Source organism: Cyclopterus lumpus, chromosome 3 (genome assembly GCF_009769545.1).
Source record: "Cyclopterus lumpus isolate fCycLum1 chromosome 3, fCycLum1.pri, whole genome shotgun sequence".
Classification (NCBI taxonomy): Eukaryota; Metazoa; Chordata; class Actinopteri; order Perciformes; family Cyclopteridae; genus Cyclopterus; species Cyclopterus lumpus.
In genome coordinates this window covers 30,577,297-30,587,626 of record NC_046968.1, presented here as the reverse complement: position 1 = coordinate 30,587,626, position 10,330 = coordinate 30,577,297, and the positions used below count along the sequence as shown (strand labels likewise).

Genomic DNA, 10,330 nt, shown 5'->3' with positions numbered 1-10,330 from the left:
AGGAACATGAAGGAGTCCTGTTGGTTCTGGTTCCGGTTCCAGCTTCAGGGTCAAAATAAAACCACTCTGGAGGGTTTCAGCCAGTAGATCTGATGACATCATCAGCTGGTCGGTACTGGTTCTCATACTACACTGGGATGCATCAGTCATCAGGTCAGGCTTTTATTTTGAAAGGCGTGTGTGTGTGTTGTTGCTTGTCACCAGGAGGAGGGGTTGCCCGGCAACAAGTCCCGACAACATAATAACAGTGTCGATCAAAAAGGAGCGGCACTGAGAAGTATGTGTCACACACGCACACACACACACACACACACACAGACACACACAGACACACACAGACACACACACACACACACACACAGACACACACAGACACACACACACACACACACACACACACAGGTCTTTGTGTGTTCAACAATCTCATTCTGTTTTGCATTGAACTGTTTGATTTGTAACCTGATGCTGCAACACCTTGACATGCTAAGGTCGCTCTGGTGTTGACCTGTCAATCACCTTGTAGCCCCGCCCCTAAAGCATCCCCTTCTTTATGGTCTGTTTGACTCTAAATTACCATAATTTACTAAATGAACATCATTCTGTATTGAAGAAGACTTGAAACTAGAGATTGAGACCAAAAACTAATGTTTACAATGTTTACTGAGGGAATAAATCAAGAGAAGTAGAGTCATTTATATAGACTTCTATACAACCAGAGGAGTCGCCCCCTGGTGGTCAGGAGAGAGAATGCAGCTTTAACACATGAAGCATAGACTTCTATACAACCAGAGGAGTCGCCCCCTGGTGGTCAGGAGAGAGAATGCAGCTTTAACACATGAAACATAGACTTCTATACAACCAGAGGAGTCGCCCCCTGGTGGTCAGGAGAGAGAATGCAGCTTTAACACATGAAGCATAGACTTCTATACAACCAGAGGAGTCGCCCCCTGGTGGTCAGGAGAGAGAATGCAGCTTTAACACATGAAGCATAGACTTCTATACAACCAGAGGAGTCGCCCCCTGGTGGTCAGGAGAGAGAATGCAGCTTTAACACATGAAGCATAGACTTCTATACAACCAGAGGAGTCGCCCCCTGGTGGTCAGGAGAGAGAATGCAGCTTTAACACATGAAACATAGACTTCTATACAACCAGAGGAGTCGCCCCCTGGTGGTCAGGAGAGAGAATGCAGCTTTAACACATGAAGCATAGACTTCTATACAACCAGAGGAGTCGCCCCCTGGTGGTCAGGAGAGAGAATGCAGCTTTAACACATGAAGCATAGACTTCTATACAACCAGAGGAGTCGCCCCCTGGTGGTCAGGAGAGAGAATGCAGCTTTAACACGTGAAGCATAGACTTCTATACAACCAGAGGAGTCGCCCCCTGGTGGTCAGGAGAGAGAATGCAGCTTTAACACATGAAGCATAGACTTTACTTTAAAGAACCAGAGGGTTACATCTACTTCATATTTATCTGGCCATATCAAGTAACGATGTCACATCCTCTTATGTTACACTGGAAGCGGAGTGACCCACATTTAACCTGCCAAACTCTGACATCACATCCTGTTCCACCAACTCTTCTCCTTCTCCCAGAACACATGCAGAAAGAAACGGCCCGCTCTCTGAAGGGAGGGGGAACACGGTGGCCATGCAGACGACTCACTGGTCTCTGAAGTCACATGACGGTCACGTGACTCTCTGGTCTCTGAAGTCACATGACGGTCACGTGACTCTCTGGTCTCTGAAGTCACATGACGGTCATGTGACTCTCTAGTCTCTGAAGTCACATGACGGTCACGTGACTCTCTGGTCTCTGGAGACGTTCCCACCCTGACCAACATGTGATGTCACACCGACAGCTGTTTCCTGTTGACATAACCACTGAACTGAGGTCATTTCCTCCCGTGTCCCCAGAGAGAGTGTTAGTCCACACTGACCTATTGTTGTATTTATAAACCTTTACTACAAAGAATATTTTCATACAGATTTTCTGACCATAATGCAAAAATACCCGCAAAAATATGTTATAATATTAGTATGTTTGTACTCACAGCTGTCAAGACTACAGTAACACCCATGAGTGATAGGAAGAAATGATCTTTACAGTAAAGAAACATAGTAAAGAAGCTAGGGCTGGAACAATTTTATTTACCTTATATATGCTTCCTTTGGGCAACATTATCAGGAAACACTGCATAAACTTTCATTGCTATGCAGACGATACTCAATTATATCTATCGATCAAACCAGAGGAGACCAACCAGCTCGCTAAAATTCAAGAATGTCTTAAAGACATAAAAACATGGATGACCTCCAACTTCCTGATGTTAAACTCAGACAAAACTGAAGTTATTTTACTGGCCCTGAACACCTCAGAGATCAATTATCTGGTGATGTGGTTTCTGTAGATGCCATTTCCCTGGCATCCAACACCACTGTAAAGAATCTCTAGTTATCTTTGACCCAGACTTGTCCTTTAACTCCACGTTAAGCAAATCTCAAGGATTGCATTTTTTCATCTACGTAACATTTCAAAAATCAGGCACATCTTGTCTCAAAAAGATGCAGAAAAGCTGGTTCACGCGTTTGTTACTTCCAGACTAGATTACTGCAACTCCTTATTATCAGGCTGCTCTAATAAGTCTCTTAAATCCCTCCAGTTGATCCAGAATGCTGCAGCTCGTGTACTCACAAAAACTAAGAAAAGAGATCACAAGTCTATTTAATGTGGTATTCATCAATATGTGGTGGTTATAAGTCTCTTTAAGGTGGTATTCATCAATATGTGGTGGTTACAAGTCTCTTTAAGCTGGTATTCATCAATATGTGGTGGTTATAAGTCTCTTTAAGGTGGTATTCAGGTTATAAGTCTCTTTAAGCTGGTATTCAGGTTACAAGTCTCTTTAAGGTGGTATTCATCAATATGTGGTGGTTATAAGTCTCTTTAAGGTGGTATTCATCAATATGTGGTGGTTACAAGTCTCTTTAAGGTGGTATTCATCAATATGTGGTGGTTATAAGTCTCAGGTGGTATTCATCAATATGTGGTGGTTATAAGTCTCTTTAAGCTGGTATTCATCAATATGTGGTGGTTATAAGTCTCTTTAAGCTGGTATTCATCAATATGTGGTGGTTATAAGTCTCTTTAAGGTGGTATTCATCAATATGTGGTGGTTATAAGTCTATTTAAGCTGGTATTCATCAATATGTGGTGGTTATAAGTCTCTTTAAGGTGGTATTCATCAATATGTGGTGGTTATAAGTCTATTTAAGCTGGTATTCATCAATATGTGGTGGTTACAAGTCTCTTTAAGGTGGTATTCATCAATATGTGGTGGTTATAAGTCTCTTTAAGGTGGTATTCAGGTTACAAGTCTCTTTAAGCTGGTATTCAGGTTACAAGTCTCTTTAAGCTGGTATTCATCAATATGTGGTGGTTACAAGTCTCTTTAAGGTGGTATTCATCAATATGTGGTGGTTACAAGTCTCTTTAAGGTGGTATTCATCAATATGTGGTGGTTATAAGTCTCTTTAAGGTGGTATTCAGGTTACAAGTCTCTTTAAGCTGGTATTCAGGTTACAAGTCTCTTTAAGCTGGTATTCATCAATATGTGGTGGTTATAAGTCTCTTTAAGGTGGTATTCATCAATATGTGGTGGTTATAAGTCTCTTTAAGGTGGTATTCAGGTTATAAGTCTCTTTAAGGTGGTATTCATCAATATGTGGTGGTTACAAGTCTATTTAAGGTGGTATTCATCAATATGTGGTGGTTATAAGTCTATTTAATGTGGTATTCATCAATATGTGGTGGTTACAAGTCTCTTTAAGGTGGTATTCATCAATATGTGGTGGTTACAAGTCTCTTTAAGGTGGTATTCATCAATATGTGGTGGTTATAAGTCTCTTTAAGGTGGTATTCAGGTTATAAGTCTCTTTAAGCTGGTATTCATCAATATGTGATGGTTACAAGTCTCTTTAAGGTGGTATTCATCAATATGTGGTGGTTATAAGTCTCTTTAAGCTGGTATTCATCAATATGTGGGGGTTACAAGTCTCTTTAAGGTGGTATTCATCAATATGTGGTGGTTACAAGTCTCTTTAAGGTGGTATTCATCAATATGTGGTGGTTATAAGTCTCTTTAAGGTGGTATTCAGGTTACAAGTCTCTTTAAGCTGGTATTCATCAATATGTGGTGGTTATAAGTCTCTTTAAGGTGGTATTCATCAATATGTGGTGGTTATAAGTCTCTTTAAGGTGGTATTCAGGTTATAAGTCTCTTTAAGGTGGTATTCATCAATATGTGGTGGTTACAAGTCTATTTAAGGTGGTATTCATCAATATGTGGTGGTTATAAGTCTATTTAATGTGGTATTCATCAATATGTGGTGGTTACAAGTCTCTTTAAGGTGGTATTCATCAATATGTGGTGGTTACAAGTCTCTTTAAGGTGGTATTCATCAATATGTGGTGGTTATAAGTCTCTTTAAGGTGGTATTCAGGTTATAAGTCTCTTTAAGCTGGTATTCATCAATATGTGATGGTTACAAGTCTCTTTAAGGTGGTATTCATCATTATGTGGTGGTTATAAGTCTCTTTAAGGTGGTATTCATCAATATGTGGTGGTTACAAGTCTATTTAATGTGGTATTCATCAATATGTGGTGGTTACAAGTCTATTTAAGGTGGTATTCAGGTTATAAGTCTCTTTAAGCTGGTATTCAGGTTACAAGTCTCTTTAAGCTGGTATTCATCAATATGTGGTGGTTATAAGTCTCTTTAAGGTGGTATTCATCAATATGTGGTGGTTATAAGTCTCTTTAAGGTAGTATTCATCAATATGTGGTGGTTACAAGTCTCTTTAAGGTGGTATTCATCAATATGTGGTGGTTATACGTCTCTTTAAGGTGGTATTCAGGTTATAAGTCTCTTTAAGGTGGTATTCATCAATATGTGGTGGTTATACGTCTCTTTAAGGTGGTATTCAGGTTACAAGTCTCTTTAAGGTGGTATTCATCAATATGTGGTGGTTATACGTCTCTTTAAGGTGGTATTCAGGTTACAAGTCTCTTTAAGGTGGTATTCATCAATATGTGGTGGTTACAAGTCTCTTTAAGGTGGTATTCATCAATATGTGGTGGTTATACGTCTCTTTAAGGTGGTATTCAGGTTATAAGTCTCTTTAAGGTGGTATTCATCAATATGTGGTGGTTACAAGTCTATTTAATGTGGTATTCATCAATATGTGGTGGTTATACGTCTCTTTAAGGTGGTGTTCATCAATATGTGGTGGTTATAAGTCTCTTTAAGGTGGTATTCAGGTTATAAGTCTCTTTTAGGTGGTATTCATCAATATGTGGTGGTTATACGTCTCTTTAAGGTGGTATTCATCAATATGTGGTGCTTACAAGTCTATTTAATGTGGTTTTCATCAATATGTGATGGTTATAAGTCTCTTTAAGGTGGTATTCATCAATATGTGGTGGTCATACGTCTATTTAATGTGGTATTCATCAATATGTGGTGGTTATACGTCTCTTTAAGGTGGTATTCATCAATATGTGGTGGTTATAAGTCTATTTAATGTGGTATTCAGGTTATACGTCTCTTTAAGGTGGTATTCATCAATATGTGGTGGTTATACGTCTCTTTAAGGTGGTATTCATCAATATGTGGTGGTTATAAGTCTATTTAATGTGGTATTCAGGTTATACGTCTCTTTAAGGTGGTATTCATCAATATGTGGTGGTTATAAGTCTCTTTAAGGTGGTATTCATCAATATGTGGTGGTTATACGTCTCTTTAAGGTGGTATTCATCAATATGTGGTGGTTATACGTCTCTTTAAGGTGGTATTCATCAACATGTGGTGGTTATAAGTCTCTTTAAGGTGGTATTCAGGTTATATGTCTCTTTAAGGTGGTATTCATCAATATGTGGTGGTTATACGTCTCTTTAAGGTGGTATTCATCAATATGTGGTGGTTATAAGTCTCTTTAAGGTGGTATTCATCAATATGTGGTGGTTACAAGTCTCTTTAAGCTGGTATTCATCAATATGTGGTGGTTACAAGTCTCTTTAAGCTGGTATTCATCAATATGTGGTGGTTATAAGTCTCTTTAAGGTGGTATTCATCAATATGTGGTGGTTATAAGTCTCTTTAAGCTGGTATTCATCAATATGTGGTGGTTATAAGTCTCTTTAAGGTGGTATTCATCAATATGTGGTGGTTACAAGTCTCTTTAAGGTGGTATTCATCAATATGTGGTGGTTACAAGTCTCTGGTATTTATCAATGTCTCTTTGTGGTTGTCTTTCTTCTTCATGTGGTTTTTGCATCCATTTGTTTTGCATCTTTTTATGTTTCTTTGAGGTAATTTATCCTAAATTTCTGTTGGTTTTCTACTTTTTTCCGTTGGTCTGTCTTTGTGAAGTTTTTCTTTTCCCGTCGTATTCAACATCAATTAAGCTCAATTATTACTGTTACTAGTTTTGTTTTATCTTCTTACTAAAATATTGACATTTATTAACGTGCTAACGCTTCAGTAGCGCTCTGAAATGTCTCTGACCTCTGACCTCCAGCTCTGGGAGCTGACAGCAGCCTCCATGACGGAGCTGCCGGAGGACCAACCCCCCCCCCTCCTATTCCTCCCTCCCTCGTTTTTATTGCCCTCCCCCGATGTGGGACAGGGCGTCGCCACGGCAACCGGGTAAACAGATGATAACAAGCCTTCAGCGCTGCAGAGCTCATTTGAATCCTGCGACCGCCGCCGAGGGCCAGAAGAGTGAGAGGAGAGACGGGCGCTGAAGAGCAGACAGACAGGTGAGACTCCGCTCGTGGGTTTTTAATGCGACTGAAAAGAATCTGGAGATGTTGTTTACTTTCACCAGCTTTTACCCAGAAGCTCACAAACAAACAAACAGAAACAAACAAACAGAAGAAAGCAGACAGAAAGACGCCGTTTCTTCATGTTAAACACGTTCACCAGCATCGGCTTGTTATCATTTGTCGATTCACTAATGAATCAATTAATAATCGAGTCAGATGTAGTTGTTATTCTTTTGTACGTGCAAATAATGTGTGTATTATGTATAATACTGTGTTTTATGAATACTTCTGAGTTAGAAGTGACGTGGTTTATGTACACAAATATATGTATTTACTATTAATGATGTCATATTTGGATGAACACACACACACACACAGTAAGACACACTCACATAAATACAGAGAGAGACAGACAGGTGAGCAGAGAGACAGACAGGTATGCAGAGAGACATACAGGTGAGGAGAGAGAGAGACAGGTGAGCAGAGAGACTGACAGGTATGCAGAGAGACATACAGGTGAGGAGAGAGACAGACAGGTGTGCAGAGAGACAGACAGATATGCAGAGAGACAGACAGGTATGCAGAGAGACATACAGGTGAGGAGAGAGACAGACAGGTGTGCAGAGAGACAGACAGATATGCAGAGAGACAGACAGGTGAACAGAGGGTCAGACTGGAGAGACAGACAGGTATGCAGAGAGACAGAGAGGTGAACAGAGGATCAGACTGGAGAGACAGACAGGTATACAGAGAGACATACAGGTAGCCAAGAGACAGACAGGTATGCAGAGAGACAGACAGGTGAGGAGAGAGACAGACAGGTGTGCAGAGAGACAGACAGATATGCAGAGAGACAGACAGGTGAACAGAGGGTCAGACTGGAGAGACAGACAGGTATACAGAGAGACATACAGGTAGCCAAGAGACAGACAGGTATGCAGAGAGACAGACAGGTGACCAAGAGACAGACAGGTATGCAGAGTGACAGACAGGTAACCAAAAGACAGAAAGGTATGCAGAGAGACAGACAGGTGACCAAGAGACAGACAGGTAACGAAGAGACATACAGGTGACCAAGAGACAGACAGGTATGCAGAGTGACAGACAGGTAACCAAGAGACAGACAGGTATGCAGAGAGACAGACAGGTGACCAAGAGACGGACAGGTGACCAAGAGACATACAGGTGACCAAGAGACATACAGGTGACCAAGAGACATACAGGTGACCAAGAGACATACAGGTGACCAAGAGACAGACAGGTATGCAGAGTGACAGACAGGTAACCAAGAGACGGACAGGTGACCAAGAGACAGACAGGTATGCAGAGAGACATGCAGGTGACCAAGAGACAGACAGGTATGCAGAGAGACATGCAGGTGACCAAGAGACAGACAGGTATGCAGAGAGACATACAGGTGACCAAGAGACATACAGGTATGCAAAGAGACAGACAGGTGGCCAAGAGACATACAGGTGACAAAGAGACAGACAGGTATGCAGAGAGACAGACAGGTGACCAAGAGACAGACAGGTGACCAAGAGACATACAGGTGACCAAGAGACAGACAGGTATGCAGGGAGACATACATGTGACCAAGAGACAGACAGGTATGCAGAGAGACAGACAGGTATGCAGAGAGACAGACAGGTAACCAAGAGACATACAGGTGACCAAGAGACAGACAGGTATGCAGAGAGACAGACAGGTGACCAAGAGACAGACAGGTATGCAGAGAGACAGACAGGTGACCAAGAGACAGACAGGTATGCAGAGAGACATACAGGTGACCAAGAGACAGACAGGTATGCAGAGAGACAAACAGGTGACCAAGAGACAGACAGGTATGCAGAGAGACAGACAGGTGACCAAGAGACAGACAGGTATGCAAAGAGACAGACAGGTATGCAAAGAGACAGACAGGTGACCAAGAGACAGACAGGTATGCAGAGAGACATACAGGTGACCAAGAAACATACAGGTGACAAAGAGACAGACAGGTATGCAGAGAGACAGACAGGTGACCAAGAGACAGACAGGTATGCAGAGAGACAGACAGGTGACCAAAAGACAGACAGGTATGCAGAGTGACAGACAGGTAACCAAGAGACAGACAGGTATGCAGAGAGACAGACAGGTGACCAAGAGACAGACAGGTATGCAGAGAGACAGACAGGTGACCAAGAGACATACAGGTGACCAAGAGACAGACAGGTATGCAGAGAGACAAACAGGTGACCAAGAGACAGACAGGTATGCAGAGAGACAGACAGGTATGCAGAGAGACAGACAGGTGACCAAGAGACAGACAGGTATGCAGAGGGACAGACAGATGACCAAGAGACAGACAGGTATGCAGAGAGACAGACAGGTGACCAAGAGACAGACAGGTATGCAGAGAGACAGACAGGTGACCAAGAGACAGACAGGTATGCAGAGAGACAGACGGGTGACCAAGAGACAGACAGGTATGCAGAGGGACAGACAGGTGACCAAGAGACATACAGGTGACCAAGAGACAGACAGGTATGCAGAGAGACAGACAGGTGACCAAGAGACAGACAGGTATGCAGAGAGACATACAGGTGACCAAGAGACAGACAGGTATGCAGAGAGACAGACAGGTGACCAAGAGACAGACAGGTATGCAGAGAGACAGACAGGTGACCAAGAGACAGACAGGTATGCAGAGAGACAGACAGGTGACCAAGAGACAGACAGGTATGCAGAGAGACAGACAGGTGACCAAGAGACAGACAGGTATGCAGAGAGACAGACAGGTGACCAAGAGACAGACAGGTATGCAGAGAGACATACAGGTGACCAAGAGACAGACAGGTATGCAGAGAGACAGACAGGTGACCAAGAGACAGACAGGTATGCAGAGAGACAGACAGGTGACCAAGAGACAGACAGGTATGCAGAGAGACAGACAGGTGACCAAGAGACAGACAGGTGACCAAGAGACAGACAGGTATGCAGAGAGACAGACAGGTGACCAAGAGACAGACAGATATGGGGAGAGACATACAGGTGACCAAGAGACAGACAGGTATGCAGAGAGACAGACAGGTGACCAAGAGACAGACAGGTATGCAGAGAGACAGACAGGTGACCAAGAGACAGACAGGTGACAAAGAGACAGACAGGTATGCAGAGAGACAGACAGGTGACCAAGAGACAGACAGATATGGAGAGAGACATACAGGTGACCAAGAGACAGACAGGTATGCAGAGAGACAGACAGGTGACCAAGAGACAGACAGGTATGCAGAGTGACAGACAGGTAACCAAGAGACACACAGGTGACCAAGAGACAGACAGGTATGCAGAGAGACAGACAGGTGACCAAGAGACAGACAGGTATGCAGAGAAACAGACCAAGAGACAGACAGGTATGCAGAGAGACAGACAGGTGACGGATGACATCATAGTTTAATGAGGACACACTCAGTAAAATGTCTCAACTGTCTGGAATCTGACACCTGAGTGTGAACACACA

At 42.5% G+C, this 10,330-nt stretch overlaps 1 protein-coding gene across 3 annotated transcripts in view; it reads left to right on the top strand.

The window, feature by feature from the left end:
* The first annotated feature begins 44 nt into the window (after positions 1–44).
* Positions 45–10,330, top strand: part of tppp3 (tubulin polymerization-promoting protein family member 3) — a 20,081-nt gene continuing 9,795 nt past the window's right edge. Inside the window, exons 1-3 of one of the 3 annotated variants that reach the window (XM_034526022.1) lie at positions 45–108; positions 205–277; positions 6,582–6,822. The gene's annotated coding sequence lies outside the window, so the exon portion shown is untranslated. Of the gene's footprint in view, positions 109–204; positions 278–6,459; positions 6,823–10,330 lie in introns of those variants that run through there. The other 2 variants (XM_034526004.1, XM_034526014.1) reach the window with 2 other exon arrangements.